The sequence below is a fragment of the Periplaneta americana genome, chromosome 10 (genome assembly GCF_040183065.1).
Source record: "Periplaneta americana isolate PAMFEO1 chromosome 10, P.americana_PAMFEO1_priV1, whole genome shotgun sequence".
Taxonomy (NCBI): Eukaryota; Metazoa; Arthropoda; class Insecta; order Blattodea; family Blattidae; genus Periplaneta; species Periplaneta americana.
In genome coordinates, this window is record NC_091126.1 from 20,100,082 (window position 1) to 20,124,309 (window position 24,228).

The window sequence follows — 24,228 nt, forward strand, 5'->3', positions numbered from 1 at the left end:
ATACCTTACGAAACCTCCCAGTTTGCCTTTGAGTTTCATTTTGATTTATTTATTTTTCGAATTAACTGCCTTCGTGCCAGGAAGCATTACCTTGATAAAAGCGACATATTGCTATTTGATTTTAATGAAATGAAATTGACTTTTCTTGGAAATGAACTCTGAGTAATGAAGATTTTCTGTTTATTAACGCCACGGTTTAATTTAACCCGGAATCGTTCGCGCATATTGTTTTTACGCGGTAACTAATATGTTAGATTTTATTTAACAAAGTTCATTTTTCCATTTCTTAGTTTTTATTCACATTAACAGATATATTACACACACAAACGTTTTGACGGTATTATATCTATGATTTTAATGACGGACATGCAATAAAATAATATTTTTAATAATTTTATCACCAATTCAAATTAATGTTTGATATAAAAAATTCACAAAACTGAAATTTGTGTTTCAGATTTCCTTGTAAGAACACTTTTCGCTAAAACGAACATTAATTTGATAACTTAATTTACTGTTTGAGTATATACATAAAAATTATATTTGTTATTTTATAATAACAATAACAAGAACTTTTATATAACAAAGTAAAAGTACTGGAAATTTGTATTTCAATCGTTCCTGTAACAACACATTTTACTCAGTCAAATAATCATTTGTAAATTAAAATAATTTCAGTCTTTATTTTACTGATCTTGTATTGTTATATTAGAAAGGAAAATAAAACGAACTAAAGTAAAATCCATGCTACATAGAAAATAAAACTATATAAACGACTATACTTGGATTGGCTTGACTTTACGAGGACTGGACCTGGGATAGGTCAGCTTTGGTCTAGTGTACGCCCTATATATTACAATCTTTTCGCTGTAAAAGAAATCCTAATATAAACAATAGCACGTGACTGAAGTGAGGCTTCATTGGCCGCTGTTTGGCGCCATAGATTCTCAGTACGTGTTCCCGCCTACTGTTGTACATTCTGTTTCATGTTAAACATTTCCCGTTACTCGTCAAGTAGGCCTAACCTCACTACTATGCATTCATTTGTTTAGGAAATATTTACTTTATAATTACCCTAATTAAAACTCACATAACTTATTATATTTTTTAAGACTATTTATTTTTCCCCGCTTTTGAGAGGGTTTCCACTCTTACGATTAATAACCACACACACCGAGGATGCAGAAGCCATACTTCAGTACCACGTGCTAACGTGTACGACAAGCTCAAGGGACGCCAGCTTGTTACAAGAACAGATTACCTCGGTATTGCTGTTTGTATTCATCCGCGTTCATAGTACATAACAAAATATAAAAGTAGCTTTTCTTTTACATATCGTTTTACATATGAGTGAAGTTATATGTTTCATTGTATTTAACAACTAGAATTCAATTTTTTATTTTCAAATAATACAAGATGATAGTTTCCAAATACGGACTATATTTTCCTGCGTCGTGTGAGTGTTTGGACTGTGAGCCAATCACGGGTATGACAGCCACGTGCTTGTGTTTACATTAGGATTTTTCTTACAACGAAAACAGTATAGATGATTGTCCACGTCTGACAGGTGGTTGTCGGGATGAGCCCTAAAAGAAATGGGCCACGGGCCCTTCCCTTCCCCCCACTGCTTTCTCTTATACCATCACAAAGAAATTGCTAATTTCTTAGATAATCCTATAATATGATAGTAGGGGAAAATAAATATACTGTAAGTTCACAGGGCTAACGGCTTCGAAGCTGGGTACCTGGTTTTAATGAAGTGCATAGGTAGCAATATAACATGGGGGCATGAGATAATTACTCTGCCTGCCATAATAAAATTCACTTCAATTAAATTCCCCAATGTAAAAAAAATAATAAAAAATAAAAAACTGACAGGCGGTCTGGGTGACATTCTGACATTGACAGGTGGGCCATCGTGCTTCAGCCTCTGATACAGCCAGGTCAAGCGTAGTTAACATATCTACATATTTGCAGTTGCTTCATAAATGAATGGGAATTTTAAAATAGTAAGACAAAAGGCATTGCCCATTTAAGTATGGTGATACCACACCACCACCACCATTACTACTGTATTTTTATATTATTATAATACCAAAGTCTAATTCTGTACCTAATACTATTTCATTTTTGTATTTCTTTATATTACTAGTAAGTATAGCAGGCCTGGTTTCAACACGGCTGCCAGCGCTGCGTCTCGGCTTCATAATGGTCAAAGAAACCGACATAATATACTTTCGTTTCTGTGTATTACTTATTATCTACATTGCACACTATTATACATTCAACCAGAGCTAATAGTAGCTCTGGCAATGCACGATCCTCCACAGCTCCGAGCTCGGCTCTGACTATTTCTCCGAGCCTCTTCTCCGAGAAGAAAAGCGTCCTCCGACGTCATAACTCGACCAGTTGGAAATTTCTGCAATAGTAATTTGAGGTACAGAATGCCTAAGTTAGTAACGCGCGTTTTAAGGATGTAAGGCTTACCTAGGTGAAAATTGGTCATTTTTGGTCAGGAGAATTACATTTATAATTCTTAGCATTAAAAAGTGCTCTGTGGTTCAAGGAAGCTCTGGGCTAATTACAATGCAACTATTATGCTCCTCTGGTTGCATGTTTCGGCGGCCATTTCTAAAAGTCATATGCATGCGTTTGTATTCATTTAGAATTTCAGACTCAGTTTCTCCGTTTTTTTTCTAATCTTGCATTACTGTAAATGCTGTTTTCCCTTCAAAATTTGTACTACATGAATGATTTTTTAATTTTCAATATTTGTGTAACAACACATACACCGGAATTTTCTTTAAGGCGAATACTTTTTAGCCTAAGTACTGATTTTTTTCTTTTTTGAAGTAGTCGCTAATTTTTGGTTTATTTTACTGTGTTGATAATACAAAATATTTTTTCCTCTTTTTTTTTTTGAGATTAAAGAAATGAAAAAAAAAACTGGATAGTATATTTTGTTTCGGAGTATTTGAAAGTTACAAAATAAATAATTTGAGGCAAAAAAAAATGAAAATGTGTGGAAATAAATGCGATTTTTTAAATTAAGTTTACAAAACTGTTAATAATTCACACAATACATTCTTTAATCAAATTAAATAAAATCTGGTACACACGGTATACACACTAATATACGTACAAGGAAAGCAATACGTGTTCAGGTTTTCTGACTTCCAGTTTTTTACTTCAGAAAATTGAAATTTCACCTCGGTATACCATTAAGATTATCTACACTCTTTCCCTATCTTTGAAACATATGTAAGTTTATTGCTTACAAATGAAGAAACCCAACAATACTCGTAAAGCTAAATGCTCAATCTCTGTTCAGCTTTCACATGAAATTTAACACCATTGGCAGTCAACTGCAGTAAATAAAGTAAAATATTGACAGACAAATGCAACAGATTCTCTGGGGTAGAAGCTATAAATATTGTTCTAATTTTAAAACACTTAGAGAAAAAGCAACCGAAAGTTATGTGATTGTATAAAACTGACAAATTAAATACTGTTTCTCTATAGACAGGAGAATTATTATGTATAGCCTACGTTTATACAAAATGTACTATCGGTGCAACAAAATTTTACTCTTATCTCTTGCGTATGAAATATGAGTGTTGAATGCCTGGCCTTGGTCGAAGAATTCTACAATAATAGGGCTAAATTATAAGTTACAGCGTGATTTACCTAAACAGTGTTGCGAAATTTTGCGATCATATCTCTCAGAAAGATTATTTCGGGTTAAACATGGGAGTGAGTATTCAGAATTCAAGGAAATGCCTGCAGGAGTCTCAGAAGGAAGTGTTCTTGTGCCAATATTATACTTGCTGTACACCAATGATATACCACAAATTCAAGATACAACAATGGCTACACTTGCTGATGATACTGCCATTTTGACTTTTGGCAAACACTGAAGAAGAAGCAATTGAGAACCTTCAAAAAGCAGTTAATCAAGTAAGTGTTTGGACCAAAAAGTGGCGTTATTAAACTTAAGGAGACAAAATCAACCCATGTAAATTTTACAAAGAGGAAAGTGAGAAAACTACCTATATTTATTAATAAACAAATAATTCCATATGCAAATGAAGCCAAGTACTTGGGCATGACACTTGACGCCAAGTTAAAGTGGAAGGCTCATGTTAAATGTATTGGTTGCTGGGAAGATGATGTGTTGTGATGTTTATTGACTTTACTGGCTTTGAGCCAGAGGCCGTTTTAGGGTATTACACTTGCAGGATGCCCTCTCCAGCCATTGTACATAAATAATAATAAATATATATTTACATACTGTATATGACACTATTTCTAACATAAGTGCCAGTAGGTGTGTGAGTGCGGTGATTGTTTTATTTATTTATTTATTTATTTATTTATTTACTTATTTATTTTACTTTATTTTTCATTTTATTTTATTTTTTTAATTATTTTGGTGTATGCCTAATTGGTTAATTTGCGATGCTTAAGGAATGGTGAACGGGACAAGAGTTCGGGGTAAAAGATAACAGTTGATAGACAGCATTAAGGTATTATATAGGGAGATTAATAGGAAAGCAAGAAATTGGGAAGAATGGGAGATGCTGGGTTTGCAGTTAAAGACATGCTCTTGGGCAGAACACTGTACATACATACATACATGTACACATACATACATACATACTTTTAGATTTTTAAGTTTCCCCTTCCGGTGGCAGAAGCGTCTGAATGGATATGGAGACTTTCATGGTGTAGTGTTATTTTATTGATCTGCCTCTCTGTTGCTGTCGTGTGTCCTCTCAGACAGTATTCAAAATTCCAACACGTGTTTGCGGTTTTGTTTGTGTGTTTTAGTTTGGTGGTTGGGGCTGGTGGTAGTTGTAGAGGAGTTTCTCCAGTGTTGTTCTGTTGTTTGTGTTCGGTGGATTTGCGAAGATGTGTTGTATATATACGCGATTTACTGCCGAATGTGTGTATTTCCTGGAAGATGTTCCCAACTGAATATACACAATAAATTGCTATTAAATAAGCAGTTATTAAAAATAATTTGGATGTATGGGTTGCAAATTTGGAGTTGTACCAAGAAATCTAATATTAAAATTATACAGAACTTTCAAAATAAAGTGCTACGAGGAATTGTTAATGCGCCGTGGTACATTAGGAATGACAACATCCATAGACACTTGACTATGGATACGGTCAGTGAAGAAATAAGAAATGTGGCATTGAAGCATGAAAAGACACTTCATAGCCATCAAAACCCGACTGTGCTTCAGATTCTAGACAACAGCAACGCAGTAAGAAGACTCAAATGATAAAACCTGAAGACTTAGTGCTGTGATTTTGTGTCCTTGCTTGAATTAGGCAAAGGTTTAGCAGAATTATTCATTGCAATAATTTTTACCTAACAGTGACTATTATATTGAAGCTACTAGATAAGTATTTTACTTAGTTGTAGCATGTATGTAATACATTTAGAATTTTAACTTAAAATTTATTTTGGGAGCTACCATAGCTAACGTAATCCGGTTTCGAAAACAAGCTGGGGGATTATCGTTATTCCCGTGCTGGTTGGATGATAGTTAATTTGTGGTGAAGTATGTGGACGTGAGATCAGCAGTCGGCTGTTTTGCTTTAGCCTTTCAAGAGCTGTAGCGCCACGGACGGAAATTACTATCAGCATCACAAATAATGAGGAGTGGAGTTTCAAAACGCAGTTTATCAAAAGGTAAAAAAATTGTTTCTATATATATATTTTTATGTAGCGTCAATATCATATAAAAGTTATGATTTTCGCATCAAAATTCAGTAATTTCCGCAGTTATGTACGAATGAAGTTGGTTTTGACATTTGTTCATTTTCCACACAGCGTCTTTTTTTTTCAGTTTTTAAAAAAGTCGACACGTGCGAAACAGCGTTTTGAAAGTCCAGGCTTCAGTTATGCTCTCCACCTCCGTCTCTGCACTTCAGCTAAAATAACTATGTGATTTCCTTTTTTCAAAGGATGTTCAATATCAGAGTTTGTAGTTGTTTGTCATCAGTTACAAATCCCTCTAGTATTGCTGTTGTATGAATATGATACACAGCAAAAATTATTAGAATTAGTTTTAATAAACTTTCAAATGGTGGGAAGCAAAACTATAGAATCACGGGAATTCTGAGCGACAGATACCTTTGTTCACCAATAATTCGCGCTGGAAATTCAGTAAGTTGCGTTTTCAGTATTGAAAACTAGTCGCATGCCTAATAACATTAATTAATTGAAATTCACACGAGCAAATCCTTTTCTGCTTCACTACACAGAGCGACCCACAAATGCCCCTGCAGCTGATTGTTTTATATACCTGCACAAGGCTTTGACTAATTCTTTACCAGTCTATTTTCAGTAGACAAACCACATATTGATGGAAGTACCTATGAACGCATTTCAGAGACATCAAACAATTTCACAAATCATATTTTTCTTTTGTTACATTGTCCTACAGACTCGTGGCGAATTTTTAGATTTTGACTGGGAATGCCTTGACTATCCACCTTTTGACACTCAGTGACTTCTATCTCTTTCCGAAAGTGTAGAAAGATTTGTGAGTTGGCCATTTTCGGAGTAATGAAGTGGTTAAAGATGTAGTAAATTTTGTTGGGGATGAAATGATGAAAAGAGTTGAACTAGGAAAAGATGGCATTGGCTGAAGCGGACCGGTAGGACTGCAGGGCATATCAAAAGTCCGGTAACACTTTCAATATTTTATTACACAAAAACTACAAATGATAGCACTTTCAAACACACGTCAGTTTAAAGTCAAACTCTCAAAGTTCGTTTTACACCTTACAGAGATTCAATGTGTGAACCACGAGTGACTCGGCAGATGTCCAAACGATAATCAAATTCTCCCCATACTCTTTTCAACATATCCTCTGTGACCGTGGCGGTAGCTTCTCGAATTCTGGTTTTTAGTTCCTCTAATTCACGTGGCAAAGGCGGTACGAACACACGGTCCTTTAGATACTCCCATAGAAAAAAATCACATGCAGTCATATCGGGTGACCTTGGTGGCCATGTCATGAAACATCTGTCCCTTACTGCAGCAAGTCCTATCCAACGATCAGACATCTCCGTATTCAGGTAAGCACGAACTGCATTGTGGAAATGTGGCGGAGCCCCATCTTGCTGAAAGATGAAATCGTCATCGAGATCTTGTCTAAGTTGAGGCACCAACCATTGCTCCAACATGTCCAGATATGAATGTCCAGTCACAGTAGCCTCAATGAAGAAGAAAGGTCCGTACAGTTTTCGTTGTGACAGCGCGCAGAAAACATTCACCTTTGGTGAATCACGCTCATGTTCAATGATTCTGTGAGGTTTGTGTGTACCTCAAACACGACAGTTGTGCTTGTTAATTTTCCCACTCGTATGGAATGTCGCTTCGTCGCTGAAAATTAAGCGGCTGAATAACTTTGAGAGTTTGACTTTAAACTGACGTGTGTTTGAAAGTGCTGTCATTATTAGTTTTTGCGTAATAAAATACTGAAATTGTTACCGGACTTTTGATATGCTCTGTATTTCCATTCGCGCGAAAAGAGAAGTGGTCAGGTAGGTCGTGCATGGACGAGACAATACAGACATCAGCAGAGCTCAGTGTTTGGTCACATTTCATACAAGTTAGGTTGGCATTGACTACATACTAGTTACATACAGTAGATCATTACGACGAATACAAAGCTCCAAGAATGTATACCAAAATTGAAAACGTAAAATTAAGTTAAAAAGAATCAGGAAATTTTGTGGAAATATAAATTATATAAATGCCAAGTTATGTTACTTATGTATTTAATTAGTAGACATGGCTAGCGTAGTCGGTATAGCGCTGGCCTTCTGTGCTCGAGGTTGCGGGTCGATCCCGACCCAGTTCGATGGCATTTAAGTGTGCTCAACTATGTAGGCCTACTAACAACTACGATTTTAGAGGTATGATATAAGTTTTTTGGGTCCACACCTGTGGAGTAACGGTTAGCGCGTCTAGCTGCCAAACCAGGTGGCCCGGGTTCGATTCCCGGTCGGGGCAAGTTACCTGGTTGAGTTTTTTCCGGGGTTTTCCCTCAACCCAATATGAGCAAATGCTGAGTAACTTTCGGTGTTGGACCCCGGACTCATTTCACCGGCATTGATCACCTTCATCTCATTCAGACGCTAAATAACCTAAGCTGTTGAAAAAGCGTCGTAAAATAACCTACTAAAAATATAAGTTTTTTGACGTTAATAATATTGATTTTTAACATTTGATGTTTCTACATATCTTGCGCAACAAGCCGAATCTCGCGATATATTTTTTTCTTGCCGCTTTTTTATTTTGTAATTGGTTATTTTGCGACGCTTTATCAACTACAGTGTTTATTTTGTGTCTGAATAAGATGAAGGTGATAATGCCGGCGAAGTGAGTTCAGCGTCGAAAGTTACCCAGCATTTTCTCTTAATGGATTGAGGGAAAACCTCGAAAAACTCTCAACCAGGTAACTTGTCCCGACCAGAATTTGAACCTGGGCCTGCTCGTTTCATGGTCAGATATGCTAACCGTTACTCCACAGCCGTGGACTGCAGTTCTTATTTGCTTATTATTTTTACATCATAATTTCCTTTTACTTTATTGGCTACAAGGATTCTAAAGATACTTCGAAAGGATCTCTTGCTACAACTTTCCGCAAGTTGATCTGAAACTTAAGGAAATTAATATATAGTACATTATGCAACGAGCCTATAATGATAGCAATTAAGACTCGAGTATGTTTGTTTATAAAAAGAGCGCAAGTGAGTTTCATAATTTTCATACGAGCGTCTTAATTACCATTATAGGCAAGTTTCATACGACTTTTTATGCTCGACCATATTTCTAACTTGAAATTATTTAGAAGTATTCATTTTATTCGCATCTCACTGAAGAGCAGAAGTGACCTTGTGCAAGCTCGTAAATTGTGAGATGTGCGCAGACGTGAAAGTATTGATTTTTTCTGAGGAACAATAATGCCATTGACCTTGATATAATTTAGAGAATATCATGAACTAATTTTGATATACACTGGAAATTGATTTAGAATTGAAAAACGAGATGACAAATTGAATTTATTTGAATATTATTTACAATTAACGCTAATTATTATAGTAACAGAACATAACCTTCTGTGACAGTATTGGATTTCCAGTCTCCGTGACGTTTCCCTTGTTGTCTTTCGATTGCATATCCGAGAATAATCGAAAACCTGAACTTTAATGAATAGGTGTACTTTAATGACATGCATTAAAGGACTGCTGCCAGGTGTATAATTACTACATTGCGGCATGGTCGAGCATAATAATACATTATGCAACGAGCCTATAATGGTAGTAATTAAGACGCAAGTATGATTGCTTATGAAACGAGCGCAAGCGAGTGTCATAATTTTCATACGAGCGTGTTAATTACCATTATAGGCAAGTTGCATACGACTTTTTATGCTCGACCATATTTCTAACTTGAAAGTATTCAAAATTATGGTTATGTGCGAACTGACCTGAATTGTGAGATTGTGCAGGCGCGAAAATATTGATTTTTTCCGAGGCCGAATTTCATTGACTTTGGCACAGAATAAGATGAACAATACTCTGGTATAACCTGAAAATTGATTTAGAATTGAAAAACGAGATGACAAATTGAATTTATTTGAATATTATTTACAATTAACTTTAATTATTATAGTAACAGAACATAACCTTCTGCGACAGTATTGGATTTCCAGCCTCCGTGACTTTTCGCTAATTCTCTTTCGATTGCATATTCGAGAATAATCGATACTTTCGGTTTTATAACGGTACAAAGCTGACTTGTCATTGGCTGAACACCCGTAAGCTGAATATTCATTGGCTGAACACCTGTACTTTAATGAGTAGGTGTACTTTAATGACATGCATTAAAGGACTGCTACCAGGTGTATAATTACTACATTTCGGCATGGTCGAGCATAAAATTTTTTATCGCATAAATTAAAATCTTTGTTACAATTCTGTAATTGTGAAAATATGAAATATGACCTTTCCCCACTATTCCGGTGTTCTCGAAGGAGCTAAGAAAACTTTCACATTGAGTATACAGCGACAATATAATTTCATGGTCTTTGTATTGTATCACAGTCTACTATATACAGTCGCGAAGCTCAATATGTAGTAAAAATGCAAACATGGATAGTTGCCCACCACTAGGATCGCTACTATCGCCTCATCATCGCAGATCTCTCTCCTAGCAGCCGACAAAATATGTTACACTTTCGTTGTGTTCTTTTGGAAAAATTAAGACCTTCCTTCCATTATTGAAATATTAAATGCATAAAGTTAATTTATTATTTTAATGAAGTATATTAAATTCCACCATAAACTCGAAGATACCTGCAAGAAATAGGTTAATATTATTTTTGTTTGTACAAAACGAACTGAAATTTACTATAATCGCTTCACTCATTCAAGATTATAGCGATAATTAACTATGAAACCAATAAATATTAATTTGCATTTCCCTTTACAACAATAATAATGGAAATATGAATTAATGGATTAACTTATGTACGTGTATCGGTACTTATAGTGTAGGCTTACGTAGTTGAGGTTAGACAATAATAATCACACCAGAATTGGAAATAAAACGTGATTAATAAATTTTATTGTAACAGACTTTTTCTACGTCTCTAATAAAGTAACAAATAAAAATAACAAAATTAACAGCTATAATTAAAAACATATCCTTTGAAAAAAAAAAGTAGGGCTAAGCAATAATAATCCCACCAGAATTGAAAATAAAACGTGATCAATAAATTTCATTAAAACAAACTTAATTTTTATATGTCTCTAATAAAATATAATTATTCCAATTATTGTATTTTAGCCATTAACATTTTCATTACAACCAATAACGAACATTTCACAAGCATCAATGTGAAATACGCAATGAGCTAGCACTCGATGGAAATACGATTCAGTCCAAAGTCGACCGTGGACAGTCTATTGTTTCTAGTTGCTAACCGCTTGGAGCGCTTTATCACGAAATTTGCAAAAAATCACCTCAAGCTTCGCGACTGTATATAGTAGACTGTGATTGTTTTGTATTGTATTTATTAACATTCCATGGTATTCATACATGCTTACAGCTAGAATATGGAACAAGTCAAAAAACTTAATACTATTATAAAATCTTAATTTATAGTCACAGTCTAGATGAAATATATACAGACGAGATTTACAATATAGTCTACCAGTACAACACATAGTTTTAGTATCAATTTCATGAAGTGTTATTGAATGTCACGAATTCACCTACAGAATAGAAGGCGTGAGAAATTAGGTACTTCTTTAATTTGGCCCTAAATAATTTTACGTTTTGAGTTTCATTTTTTATATCGATAGGGAGGCTATTAAAATTTTTTACTGCCATATAACGCACTCCTTTTTGATAACACGATAGACTTTCCGATGGGTGTGAGCATGGCTATTCTCCTTTTCTGCCGTCTCCCTTGCTTGTACCACATGTTTACCAACCCTCTCTACATGCATTATGCAATATCAAGGGTTTTGTCACTGTACGGCGCCGGGATAAAGTGAACTAAGCTAATAATTGGCATTAGGGCGTGAAGGGGGTCGAACCTAGAATTCCGTGCACTGGCAGCACGTGACAATGAAGGGCTCACGCATCGGTACTCGCACTCCTTTCAGATGGCTGGGTTTGATCAGGGATTAGTACTGATTGCGATTAATTTCGGACGTGACCAAGTGATCATACAGGGATCGGCACGCACAGCTCCAGGGTCGGAAGAAGACTCACGGACAGTCGCAGAATTTACAATCACTTCCTACTCATAGGGTGGGGTGTGCAGTTACCCCAACAGTTCCAAGTTTTAGAAGAATATACGCCTACTTCATGCCAAATATATTAAATAACTTGTAGTCATTTATTTGATTCATTCGATTCAATATTTAATTGAAGAATACTGCAGAAAATTCCCATAACAATGCATAGACTTTAAACACTTATTTAACAAATCTGTATAGTTTGCACGGTTAGCTAGCGTGAATAGAAATGCTAATAATAATAATAATAATAATAATAATAATAATAATAATAATAATAATAATGAACCCGTAGGTTCATTGCCGCCCTCACATAAGACTGTCATAGGTCCCTATCCTGAGCAAGATTAATCCAGTCTCTATCATTATATCTCATCTCCTTCAAATCCATTTTAATATTATCCTCCCATCTACGTCTTGGCCTCCCTAAAGGTCTTTTTTCCCTCCGGTCTCCCAACTAACACTCTATATGCTTTTCTGGATTCGACCATACGTGCTACATGCACTGCCCATCTCAAACGTCTGGATTTAATGTTCCTAATTATGTCAGGTGAAGAATACAATGCTTGCAGTTCTGCGTTGTGTAACTTTCTCCATTCTCCTGTAACGTCATCACTCTTAGTCTCAAATATTTTCCTTAGCACCTTATTCTCAAACACCCTGAACCTATGTTCCTCTCAGAAAGTGAGAGTACAAGTTTCACGACCATACAGAATAACTGGAAATATAATTGTTTTATGAATTCTAACTTTTAGATTTTTTGACAGCAGACTAGATGACAAAAGCTTCTCAACCGAATAATAACAGGCATATCCAATCTTTATTCTGCGTTTAATTTCCTCCCGAGTATCATTTATATTTGTTACTGTTGCTCTAAGATATTTGAACTTTTTCACCTCTTCGAAGGAAAAATCAACAATTTTTATATCTCCATTTCGTGGAATATTCTGGTCACGAGACATAATCATATAGGTCTACTTTGTATTTTCGGTATTTACTTCAAACCAGATGTTTGAGATAGGCGATGTATGTAGAAAGTATGGAATGATCCGGAAATGCGTATATAGTTTTGTTGGGAGACCTGAGGAAAAAAGACCTTTGGGAAGCCGAGACGTAGATGGGAGGATAATATTAAATTTTGATTTGATAGAGGTGAGTTATGATGGTAGGGCCTGGATTAATCTTGCTCAGGATAGGGACTCTTGGCGGGCTTAGGTTAGGCCGGAAATGAACCTCTGGGTTCTCTAAAAGTAATTTCTAAATAAGTAATTAAGTAGCAGTAGCAGTAGTGGTGGTAGTAATAGATCTGGTATTAGTAATGGTAGTACTTGTAGTAGTAATAGATGTGGTAATCTCGGGCTTTAGCGTCGTGGTCTAAGACATTATAATAGAATAAGTATATATAAATTTCAATCATAAGACACATCTGTTTGTGTCTTATGATTGAAATTAATATATACAGGGACATCATTTTATTTTTACTAACATTTTTAATATTAACCTGTCTATACCTTTAGAGAACCGGAAACACCGCTTGCTCCCCCCTCCAAGACTGGAGTTCGATGATACTGGCGTAAAACACAAATCACTCTACTAGGTATAGGATGGAAGAAAAGTAGTTCATCCATTTACGTAAACTAGGAAATATCTCGATTTTGAGTTTGATAATTTTCATTAGGTTTTTCTTTAATCACAGTACAGTACTGTATTAAGAATAAATGTTTTTACTCACGAAGTGAGTTATCCATGCGAACGTATTCATTATGCAGTGTATACTGTCTACAGCACATTAGCGTACAATATAGAGAAAGAAGTTAAATTGAAAAATAATCATAATATGAATATTTAAACACAATTTTGAAAATGGTGGCCGTTCATTTCGATACACGCTTCAGTTCTTTTGTGCATATTATCGCACAATAGACTATTGCATCTAATTCCAATTGCCAGTTTCGTCCTTCGTACTAGTGACTCATGTTGAAATAATTCTGTACCTACTCTACGTACTGTGAATTCAATCTTCACTTCTGCCCGACCCGAAAATATAAAATTACTCAGACATGCTATCTACTGTCCGTCCAAGTGGTTATGCCGCAGGTTTGTAGAAAGGGAGGAAATCACGTGACAATTACTTAACGAGGCCCTTTTATTTAAGTTAAATTAAACAGGTGTATAATATTACGTAAACTTCCAATTCCTAAGAGAAATTAATGTTTTCAGAAAAGAGCTAAGACAGCCCAGCTTTTACAGAGGGGCGAGCAGAAGCAGGTGGGGGAAATCGGGATGGGACGTAGGCAAACGGACAGTACCTGTGCGAAAATATGATTCAATATTGAAAGCTCTTTCGTCACTGGAAAACGCGAACATATTTGTGGAACGTACTATACTCAGTAACTCAGTACTGCTTACTATCTGCGGTCTTGGTTCTGTGTGGAGTTGGAACTTCATTAGTAGAAGGGGTGGGAGTGAAGTACATTAAAAAACTCAGGTAGAATAAAAATTGAAGTAAAAATAAAATGATGTCCATGTATTTATTATATTATATTACTAGGCATATCTGAAAATATAAAATGAATTGTAAACTAAGACATTATGCCTAGGACTCGCATTACGGAATGCGTGCTGGTTCGAATACTCGAGGGGAGAGAAAATTTTCCATGGAGTTCCGGCCAGTATATGGGACCGGCGTCCACCCAGCATTGTGTTGCACTTGGGGAGCTGCGATAGGTAGCTATAACTGCTGGAGGGATCATTGTGCTAACTACACGATATCTTCATTCTGGTTGCATTATCGTCCACCTTTGTTTCTGCACGTGGGCGTGACGCCAGCAGCCGTGTGGTCTGTATGGGCCCTTCAAGGGCTGTTATTACTAGTAGATACAATTCCACCTTAGTTGAAGCATGTACTTGTCATCTCACGCAGGTTACGTGGGCGGCAGCACGTGGAAGTCTTACACAGTAGACGTATTTTTGTCTACAGCGCATGCAAGGTCATGCTTCAACGACCGTGGAGCGGCTTCTACAGTATCAGTGGAAATGGTTGAAATAATAGTGGTGGTAGATGTGGTGGTGATTGTGTGATAGTAATTGTATTGAAGACATTGAGGATGAAAATTGAGGAATAGAAAATATTGGGACCGAATATTAACTTCAAATATAATAATAATAATAAAAATAATAATAATGGCTTTATTTAAATATGTAAATAATAATCGTAAATAAATATGAAAAATAAATATACAAGACGAACCAAAAGTAATTTCATTAATTTCAGGGCGTTATTCTTTGAGACATTTAAAACAAGTATGTTCAATACAATTTTTTGTCGTTTTTTCTTCCTTGGAGATAAAATTTGTTTTATATGAAACGTTTCATAGCGTGTTTGGGGAAAGCCAATTGATTGAATTCCCAATAATAATAGTTTTAATAATAATAGTTTTATTTTGCCTGGCAGAGTTAAGGCCATTAGGCCTTCTCTTCCACTCAACCAGGATCAAATCCCATACAGAAAAATACATACCGGTATACAAATATTAACTTAAAAACAATAATAATAAAAATAATAAAGTAAAAAAGGGAGATTGAATACATATACACAATCAATATTAACTTATAATAATAATAATAATAATAATAATAATAATAATAATAAATATATATGATAATAAAAACTGAATACATAATCACAAACAGGAAAATACATTCTAGTATACAAGTATTAACTTAAAAAGGAAAGATTTAATACATATCTCCGTCACGGATATTCTATTATTATTATTATTATTATTATTATTATTATTATTATTATTATTATTATTATTATTATTATTATTTCTAACATCAACTTTATTATTGATCTCTTCAAAATTTATGTAGACTACTGGACTGTACCCGAGCACGAGCATATGCTCATTTCGGGTATATATATATATATATATATATATATATATATATATATTTATTTATTTATTTATTTAATTTCGACCGGCCAGAGGCCGTTTTCCAAAGTTATCTATTTTTGTTTTCTGTTTGTTTACCTTTGTTTCTACTTATACTAATACAATCACAACACCCATGCCCGAGGCGGGGCTCGAACCCACAACCCTTCGGACCAAGCGATAGGGACATGCCGTGCCCCTACCGCTTGAGCCATCCGGGCCGGCATTTATTCATATGTATCATTTCAAATGTAAATTGTGAATAAATTTGAATTTGAATTTGATATGAATATAATCTCACAACTAAAGGAATAGTACAATTAGTTTGATCAGCACAGCACGTGTTACATTGAGACAATGACAATTACCTAGATATTAGTGTTAATGGAAAAGTAAAGTAATGACTGCATAAATTAATAATAATAGTAATATTATTATTTTTACAGACATTACGCTTAGTCAATTTAAGAAAGCAGAGTATTATGATAATAAAGTATTGAAATAATTGTAGTTTTGTTATCTAAATGTTAATAAGTTTGATCGGAACAAATGTAACTTTTCGTTTTGCAAAGAATTAAAAAAAATGAAGACTGAAGTCAAGAAGAAGGACTCGCCTAACCGACAGAAACTTCATTGCCGAGCTGAGATTGGTCACTTGTTGCTTTACTCCTATTTTGAAACTGTGATTACCTGAATATAAATTGTTAAATGGAACACACTTCAACATTCAAGAAAATAATATGATCTGAAAAAAGAAGGAAATAGGAAAGTACAAGAAAAAAACAAATATTAACAACAAGCATTTAACGTTGCCTTTCTATGGTGGTAGTATTAGTAGTAGTATTTATTTATTTTACCTAGCAGAGATAAGGCCGTCAGGCTTTCTCTGCCCCTCTACCAGGAGATTTCAACTATAATATGAAGAATAAAATTACAATTAGTATTAAATTTACAATTACAATTACAATAAAAATCAAAGTACGAAAAGATTACCTGACTAATGAAAGCTAGATAATTTGTCATAGAAAAACAAAGAATATTTTATATTTACTGAATTACAAATTAAACCTAGAGTAACAAAATTGCATAGTGATGAAGTTACTGGATATTGAAATATTTTGTGATAGATTATACAGGGACATCACTATATTTTTACTTCAATTTTATTCTACCTGAGTTTTTGAATGTACTTCACTCCCACCCCTTCTACTAATGAAGTTCAGCCGTCCTCCACACAATTCCAAGACCGCATATACAGTCATAGTAGCCTTACGGTCATAGTAAACAGGACGTTCCAAAAGTAGGTTCGCGTTTTCCAGTGACGAAAGAGCTTTCAATATTAAATCATTTTCGCACAGGTACTGTCGTCCATTTGCCTACGTCGCATCCCGGTTTCCCCCACCAGCTTTTATTCGCCAGCTAGTGGCTGGGCTGTCTTAGCCCTTTTCTGAGAACATTAATTTCTATTAGGAATTGGGCGTCTACGTAATATACAACTGTTTAAAATAACTTAAATAGAAAGGCCTCGTTAAGTAATTAACTGTCACGTGATTTCCTCCCTTTCTACGACCCTACGACATAACCACTTGGACGAACAGCAGATAGCACGTCTGAGTAATTTTATCTTTTTTTTGGATCGGGCAGAAGTGAAGATTGAATTTACAGTTCGTAAGGTATTCTTTTATGGAGTAGGTACAGAATTATTTCAACATGAGTTACTAGTACGAAAGACGAAAGTGGTAATTTGGATTAGGTACAATAATCTACAGTGCGATAATATGCACATTAGAACTGAAGCCTGTATCGAAATGAACGGCCACCATTTTAAAAATTGTGTTTAAATATCCATATTATGATTATTTTTCAATTTAACTTCATTCTCTACATTGTACGCTAATGTGCTGTAGACAGTATAATATACACTGCATAATGAATACGTCCACATGGACAGCTCAGTTTGTGAGTAAAAACACTCGTTGTTAATATTGTACTGTACTTTGATTAAACAAAAATTTAATGAAAGTGATCAAACTCAAATGCGCGATATTTCCTAGTTTACGTAAATGGATGAACTACTTTTCTCCCCTCCTATACCTAGTAAAATGATTTGTTTATATATTACGCCAGTATCATCGAACTCCAGTCGTGGAAGTTGTAGCAAACGGGGTTTATCCAGAGGTATAGCAAGTTAATATCAAAAATGTTAGTAAAAATAAAATGATGTCCCTGTGGAAACTATTTACAAGACATCAATTACTGACCAAGTGCCTTATAAGTTTGCGTTTGAATTCAATTTTATTTCGACAGTCTCAGATACTAGCAGGTAGCGAATTCCAAAGTCTTGGCAGGGCTATTGTGAAAGGGGATGAGTATGAGGAGGTGCGATGGGATGATATTGTTAGTATTGTTTCATGACGAGAGCGTGTGTTCAGGTTGTGGTGGGAAGAAAGGTAAGTGAAGCGAGACGACAGGTACGAAGGAATAGAAGAGTTGAAGATTTCGAAGAGAAAGGGAAGTGAATGTAAATTTCCTTTCTTATTAAGTTTGTGTGGACAGTCACTGTGGAAGAAGGCATTCCCACTTCTCCCAGACTCCTTTCCTTTCTGATGTGAAGTGGGTTGTATCTTGTGACCCTCTGGTCAATAAATTTTGCCGACGAGTGCACTACACTCTCCATCACATTGGCCAATCCAGGGATTTTATTTTTCAAATAATTCAAATTCAAATTTATTCACAATTTACATTTGAAATGATACATATGAATATATACCCGAAATGAGCATATGCTCGTGCTCGGGTACAGTCCAGTAGTCTACATAAATTTTAAAGAGATCAATAATAATGTTTATGATAGAAATAATAATAATAATAATAATAATAATAATAATAATAATAATAATAATACAGAATATCCGTGACGGAGATGATTCAAGGATAGTAATACAAATTAATTCATTAATAATAATAATAATAATAATAATAATAATAATAATAATAAAACAAAAATATTTACAATAATAAAATAAATACTAACACGGATAAAATAAAATATAAAACCACTAGCGAGAGTAAACACAACTTAAATAAGCATATAATAATCAGAAAAAGAATGACGAACTCGAAAATCAACAGAAAAGTTCGATATATCGCAGACGACAGCAACCGCCGTATTGACATTGTGTTGTGCATTAATGGTAGTAGGGGGGAGCCGAAGGTCTACGTAACTGCCGTTCTCTTCGAATCTTCTCGTACAATCATGGGAAGTTAATGCTGAAAAACAAAATGTCTACGAGTCAAAATGTTCATTATTACCAGGATAAATACAAATAATACTGAAATATATTAATCAAGTTTCAGTTATAGATCTCCCCTTTTGTGCAAGAGGTGTCATATCAAAATATTTTATGAATGGCGGGGAAAATATAAATTTCGATAACTCTCTAGTGAGAGAGATAGTGACAACTACAATTAAGTGTATCTGTGGCGATGCTAAGAAATCATTTATGATGGTACACACTGTTATTAATTAAGGAAATGATCTACCTATATTTATTAGAATGTTTTATCTTATAGGTTACATGCATCAGATAAATACAATAAATATTAGTAACATATATTGCTAGTAACACTTAAAATAATAATGAAATTTATAAAATATCATACAAACATTTTCACTTTATTTTTAAACTTAAGAATGTGTAGATTGCTTAGATCTGGATTATTTTGCAATACTGAATTTTATTATAGTCTTGATCCATAATTCCTACTGTATCTTAATCCAGCTGTAGTGTGGCATTTAGGTTCTGCCAAAAGAGTTGGGACATTTCTTCTGGTGTTATGTATATGTTTTTAAGTTTTAAAATTCAATCGATTTTTGTGAAAATATATTTTTGTCCAATATTCTTTTGAGAATATTAACTCCGTACGTAGACGAAATTATTGGGGACAATCAGTGCGGTTTTCGGCGTAATAGATCGACTATTGATCAGATTTTTTGTATTCGACAGATAATGGAGAAAAAATGGTTGTATAAGGGTACAGTACATCAGTTATTCATAGATTTCAAAATGGCATATGACTCGGTTAAGAGGGAAGTATTATATGATATTCTTATTGAATTTGGTATTCCCAAGAAACTAGTTCGATTAATTAAAATGTGTCTCAGTGAAACATACAGCAGAGTCCGTATAGGTCAGTTCTATCTGATGATTTTCCAATTCACTGCGGTCTAAAGCAGGGAGATGCACTATCACCTTTAGTTTTTAACTTCGCTTTAGAATATGCCATTAGGAAAGTTCAGGATAACAGGCAGGGTTTGGAATTGAACGGGTTACATCAGCTTCTTGTCTATGTGGATGACGTAAATATGTTAGGAGAAAATCCACAAACGATTAGGGAAAAGACGGAAATTTTACTTGAAGCAAGTAAAGCGATCGGTTTGGAAGTAAATCCCGAAAAGACAAAGTATATGATTATGTCTCGTGACCAGAATATTGTACGAAATGGAAATATAAAAATTGGAGATTTATCCTTCGAAGAGGTGGAAAAATTCAAATATCTTGGAGCAACAGTAACAAATATAAATGACACTCGGGAGGAAATTAAACGCAGAATAAATATGGGAAGTGCCTGTTATTATTCGGTTGAGAAGCTCTTATCATCCAGTCTGCTGTCCAAAAATCTGAAAGTTAGAATTTATAAAACAGTTATATTACCGGTTCTTCTGTATGGTTGTGAAACTTGGACTCTCAGTCTGAGAGAGGAACATAGGTTAAGGGTGTTTGAGAATAAGGTGCTTAGGAAAATATTTGCGGCTAAGAGACATGAAGTTACAGGAGAATGGAGAAAGTTACACAACGCAGAACTGCACGCATTGTATTCTTCACCTGACATAATTAGGAACATTAAATCCAGACGTTTGAGATGGGCAGGGCATGTAGCACGTATGGGCGAATCCAGAAATGCATATAGAGTGTTAGTTGGGAGACCGGAGGGAAAAAGATCTCTAGGGAGGCCGAGACGTAGATGGGAGGATAATATTAAAATGGATTGGAGGGAGGTGGGATATGATGATAGAGATTGGATTAATCTTGCACAGGATAGGGACCGATGGCGGGCTTATGTGAGGGCGGCAATGAACCTTCGGGTTCCTTAGAAGCCATTTGTAAGTAAGTAAATTAATAATGTATGTTTATATATTTGCTCAATTTTTAGTACTTGGAATTCAGAATAAATAAATTGTGTCGCATAATCAAGAGGTTTATGCAGACAAATTTTGATTTGAACCTGAGATATCCCGAATGCGAGTCTAGATTTACGATTTTCGGAGACCTAACACTAGATCACCGAGGTAGACTAACTGCTTCTTAGGCGTTGTGAATAACGTGACTGATTAATGAGTGACGGTACAAAAATATAATTATTGAGGGATGTAGTGAATTTGTGACAGAACAGTTAATTATTTGGATGCAAACTCGCACGCAAGTCCGGTCTGTTGTATGAGGTTCGGAATTAATTTAATTCTCTAGAAGAACAATCTCCTCATGGTCGCGGGATCTCAATTCTAGAGCACGGGCACAAGCGGAAAGAGAAACTTTTCAAGGCGCAGGCCCACATTGATCCATATTCTAGAATAACAAGAAGAAAATAAGCATCTGCTCATTTTGTTTGTTGTGTGGGTCGGCAAGATGCTTGAGAATACAAATTGTGGGGGGCGTAGGCGGGATTTGAACTGTGTAATTTGTACCGAGAGGCAACGTTGTATCTTGTTCGAAACGACTGCAACTTTTTTTCTAACAGCCAATATCAGTTATTCAAATGGTAGACTGTTGACAAACGCAAAATTAACGCTTCAGAAGAATCTGTCATGTACTTTGTGTGAATGCAGTGTACCTATGAAGAGTAGTAGTCACAATGTCTCTGCGAAACAAGTGGCTACGGGTTAATATCCCGTTTGGAGCTACTTTCCTGATTGTACTGGGTGTTCATTTCAATGTGTGTCATGACGTCACTGTTGTGAGTCAGCGATTTGAAGCGAGTTTCAGCTTTTATGTCAGAGAAGTTGCCTATTAATCGAGGCGTTCAATCTGAACTTGAGAAAGTGTACGTGTATGGTATAACTTGAACGTCGTAGCAACAGATGGGGTCTGTAAAGTCTGTGTGCTACCATAACCCCTTTCGAACTGTGTTTTGCGCGGGCAAGTCGTACGCAGGGTATTTGTTATCATCGGTTGCGTACGGCAATATTCCACAATACAAATCAAATGCTCCGTGTCCATGTTAACCGTCGAAGTTAATGTCAACAAATACGTAAGTAATCGTCGTAACCCTCTCCACATATCCCGACAGTAAGAAAAAACTCACCTCAGTACGTGTTTCCAAACAGTTCATATTCCTGCCACTACAGGTAGGCCTATTATTGTACATATCGGTAAGTACTCTTCAGAATGAACGCCGTACTTGCTAGGCAACTTCTCTGGCATATAAGTAATACGCCTCTTTGGAAGTGTAGGAAGATTGAATTCTCTAGGCTCAACAAGCCACATGACGGCATACAGCGAGCCATGACACACTTTGAACTGAACACGCTGTAGTCTTAACCTATTTCTTCTGGGAAATTTCTAAATCGTCGTTCGTCCGATCTTCATTCCATTGTCATTCCAAAGGATTTCGCCTGCTGGCGATAGCATAGCATTGAAAGTAATATTTCTTGAACACTTGTCACAGATGAATCTTGTAGATTCAAACACCCCTAAAGACTATTTTGTTCAGAAGCACAGACAGTTAACAACGCTTTATAGTGACAAAGACTTATACTATAATTACCTTTCCTACAATTTACATTATTTATTCACTTATTCAATTCATTTTCTTACTAGCAGAGTTACGGCCAAAAAACCTTCTCTTCCACTCAACGAATATAAAAATGCAGAAGTGCTTAGTTCTGTGTCATTCTAAGAGTTAAATGATTATAATTTATAGTTAAATAAGATAATTTGGATCATAGGAATGATTAACATAATGAAGGAAAATTGATATACTAAAAATAAAAGTCTTATTCTACAAAAGTAATATTTGAAGTAAAATCTTATTCTAGAGACGAAGATCAGTCTTTTTTATAATCGTCTTTTGAAAGTAGCCAATATCTGACAGCCCCTTTACACTTTTTACACTAAAATACACTATTTTTTCTATTTACATTGTCATAAAGAGTGTAGACTTGTATTGATCAAACATATTTACACTACTTACAAAATAAGTATGTTATAGTATTATTAAATAAAATACCTTGCATTACAATAGACAACAATCATGTAAATAATGTTTGATCAATGTGGACCTACATTCTTCATGATAGTATACAGGGTGTTTAAAAATACGGGGCATAATTTCACGTATGCATTTCCCACATGTAGACAATCAAAATAGTTCATTACAACATGTGTCCGGAAATGCATTATTTCCGAGTTATGGCCTCCACAACATTGAAATTCACCGGAACGTTTTTCTTTCCGCAGGTCGTTGCCGTCAAAGGGGGCATTAAGAGGGCACTCTGACAGTTCATTCCGAGGCGAAGGTTACATTCAGTGTTGCGTAGGCGTTAGACTGTGCGACATGTATTCAAATCAAGAGCTGGCAGAGATACACTTCATGTACGGTAAGACGGACAGCAATGCTGCGCTGGCTCGTCGTTTGTACCAGGAGAGGTACCCACAGCGACAATGTCCAGATCGGAAGACATTTGTACGTCTCCATTACCGTCTGTGCGAGTATGGAAAATTTAACTCTCCTGGTTTGGGAAGGGGACGACCAAGATCTACAACTCCAGAAGTACAGGAGGAGATTCTGGAGGCTGTGAACATGACTCCTTCTATCAGCACACGAAGGGTAGCGTTGCAAATCACTGTTCCTCATACGACTGTCTGGAGACTGTTGAAAGAGTATCAATTGTATCCTTATAATTTGCAATGTGTACAGGCCCTGTCACCAGCAGATTACCCTGCCCGAGTTAGGTTCTGTCAGTGGTTCTTGCAGCAGTGTGGTGTAAATCCGAACTTTCCTGCCTTAGTATTATTTACAGATGAAGCACAGTTCACACGCGATGGCATAACAAATTTCCACAATCAGCATGTATGAAAACCCACGTGCAACTGTTCCATCTCATCACCAGGTGCGATTCTCCCTCAACATGAGGGCCGGTATCATTGGTGATCGATTAGTTGGACCTCATGTACTTTTAAACAGACTTACGGGGCAGGCGTACACAAACTTCCTGGAAAACACCATACCTCATGTTTTAGAAGACACTCCACTGATCAATCGTCAACACATTCACTTCTTGCATGATGGCGCTCCTGCACACTTCAGTCGTACGGCTCGCCGGTACTTGGATCGAAGGTTTCCTGATCGATGGATAGGTAGAGGTGGCCCAATTGCTTGGCCTCCACGCTC